At 48.1% G+C, this 2,543-nt stretch overlaps 1 protein-coding gene across 1 annotated transcript in view; it reads left to right on the top strand.

Annotated features, from left to right (window-relative positions):
* The first annotated feature begins 2,073 nt into the window (after positions 1 to 2,073).
* The window catches only part of EPHB1 (EPH receptor B1), a 311,624-nt gene continuing 311,154 nt past the window's right edge, over positions 2,074 to 2,543 (top strand). Inside the window, exon 1 of the mRNA XM_021715103.1 lies at positions 2,074 to 2,142. The gene's annotated coding sequence lies outside the window, so the exon portion shown is untranslated. The remainder of the gene's footprint in view (positions 2,143 to 2,543) is intronic.

The raw sequence follows: 2,543 nt of genomic DNA, 5'->3' as shown, positions 1-2,543 counted from the left end.
ATCACAGGCCCCTGATTTTGTTGCTCTGCATTCTGCATTCACATCTCCTCCCTGAAGCAGTGAACCCACCTCATGCGGCTGGAATGTGCTTAGCCAGTTCCTCTGATGCAGACCCTGGGGATGCAGATGAATGAGACCCCCCCCACCTGCTCACATGGCACCGTGGTGTGAATTTTAAAAGGTGCACCCCTGGAACAGTAGGATATCCAGGTGGAAAAAAAAAGTGCATTGATCCATACCTTCCACCGTACACAAAAATCAACTCAAAATGAATAATAGATCTGGGTGGGAGGAAAATCCTTGGCCCTTGGGTTAGGCAAAGGGGGTTATTCAGATATAGTAGTAAACTGCAAAAGGAAAACGTGATTAAGTTGGACTTAATCATAAATAAAGACTGCTTTTTGAAAGACACTGTTAAGAAAATGAAAACATATGCCATAGAGTGGGAGTAAATATTTGCAAGGCATGTGTCTGAAAATGGAAGGAGTTGTATCCAGGATATATAAAGAGCTCGCCAACTCAATAATAAGAAAATAAGCAACCCAATTTAAAAATGAGAAAAAAAAAAGATTTGGATAGACACTAAACCAAGGAAGATGTATGGATGGTAACTGAGGGCATGACAAGATGTTCAATAAGAAAATGAAAATAAGGACCATAATGATATTCCACCACACATCGATTAAAATGGCTACAGTTGAAAACAACTGACCATGCCAAGCGTCAATGAAAATAGGGAGAAACTGGAACTCTCACACACTCTCACATAATAGCCCAAATCTGGAACCCTCAGGTGAATGGGTAAACAAATTGTGGTATAGCATACCGTGGTATTTGGCTTAAATTCAACAATAAAAGGGAATGAGCTATACTGGTGAGGACAACAACACGGGTGAATCTTCAAACAATCGTGCTAGGTGAAAGAAGCCAGATAGAGAAGAAAAAGTATATACTCTATGGTGCTATTTATATAAAATTTGAGAAAGTGCCATTTAATCCACAGTGGCAGGAAGCAGGTTGAATCATTGCCTAGGTCAAGGACAGGGTGGGTTAGGAGCTGGAGGGAGGGAAGGGTCACCAAGGAAACGTTTGGGCGTGAATATGTTTGTTATCTTGATGGTGGTGATAGTTTCATGGATGTGAATATATATCAAAACTTACCAGACTATACGATTTTAATAGGTGCAACTTATTCCTGATGGCTCCCAGGAGCTCACAGCACAGTCAAGGTGTCTGTCTTTTCCTTCCTGTGGCCAGGGGAGGGTTTGTAACCAGGAAGTTGGCAGCTGTGGCCCTGCTTGCCACTTTATCGCCTGTGGGGTAGGCTGCTGGGGTGTGAGCTGTGAGTTTGTGTTCTGGGTTAAATCTCTGCCAAAGCTGTGTGAGTTCTTTGGCAAAGACTTGGGAAAAGACATGGGTGTGTATTGGGGTCTGGGGCAAAGGGACCTTCAGGAAGACTGAGGGAAGAATCTTTGGAAAGTGATTGGGACCCGAGACAAAGGAACCTGCAGGAAGACTAAGGAGTCTTCGGAGAGTGACAGAGGCCAGGGACATTAATGGAAGATCACCCAAGGGTGTCCACATGGATCCCTGGTGGGGAGGCAGAGGAGAGTTGTGAACAGGAGGAGGACAGACAGATGAGGGCGGAGAAGCAGCCCAGTGGGCAGGAAGAGGTGGTCAAGGAGGCCCGAGGAAGGAATTTAATTTGGCTGTTTGATCAACATGGCCCTGGAAGAGCCTCTGGGTAGAGGAAGGAGTTTGATCTTGGGATCACGTGGCAGGTGGGCAGATGACTTCACCCCACACGGGCAGCTGGGGGTCACCATGGGGAGAGTGTGGACTCAGCATCGGTAGACCTGAGGTCTGCGTCTGGCCCTGCCATGAGCTATGTAATCCTAGCAGACTTCTGCTCTCTGAGTCTTGGGTTTTGCAGAGGGGCCTGGTCTTCAAGATGTCCAAGGCTCCTTCTAGCAAAGACATTTGCTATCGTAATAACTTCATGAACATAAGGACCACCGTCTAGCCCTCCTTCCGACTCATCAGGTTTTTTCTTTTTTTTTTTTCGTTTGATCTACAGAAACGTTACTGGACACCAGGACGGCTACTGCAGAGCTGGGCTGGACAGCCAATCCCGCATCAGGGGTGAGTGCGAAACCCTCCATCCTTCAATCCTGCTGTGAGGTCCTGGACCCATAGAATGTCTGGGTGGGGAGGGTGCAGGGTTGCCCAGAACAGAACCTGCAGGGAGCGCAATACAGGTGTGAATGGCTGTGTCCACTGTCCAACTGTGGAGTGGCAGAATCAGGGCTCTCAGTCCTGAGTTGCTGCCTGGTGTGGCGATGTAGACCATCTCTTGACTCCGTCCTTCCAGGGCATCTGGGATCATGGCTGTGTGGGTATGGGGACACCCAGGCTAGTGATACTGGTGCAGATCAGAGACCCGTGATGCCCACAGGGCTGCCGTGGAGGCAAGGGCATGCAGGAGAAACTGGAGTTCAGAGAGCTGAGGCCCTATGTTGCCCAGAGCTTGGAAGGGGGAGGGG

Source organism: Carlito syrichta, unplaced genomic scaffold (genome assembly GCF_000164805.1).
Source record: "Carlito syrichta isolate Samal-C Ts95f unplaced genomic scaffold, Tarsius_syrichta-2.0.1 Scaffold306659, whole genome shotgun sequence".
Lineage (NCBI taxonomy): Eukaryota > Metazoa > Chordata > Mammalia > Primates > Tarsiidae > Carlito > Carlito syrichta.
This window is presented reverse-complemented; position numbering and strand designations above follow the sequence as displayed.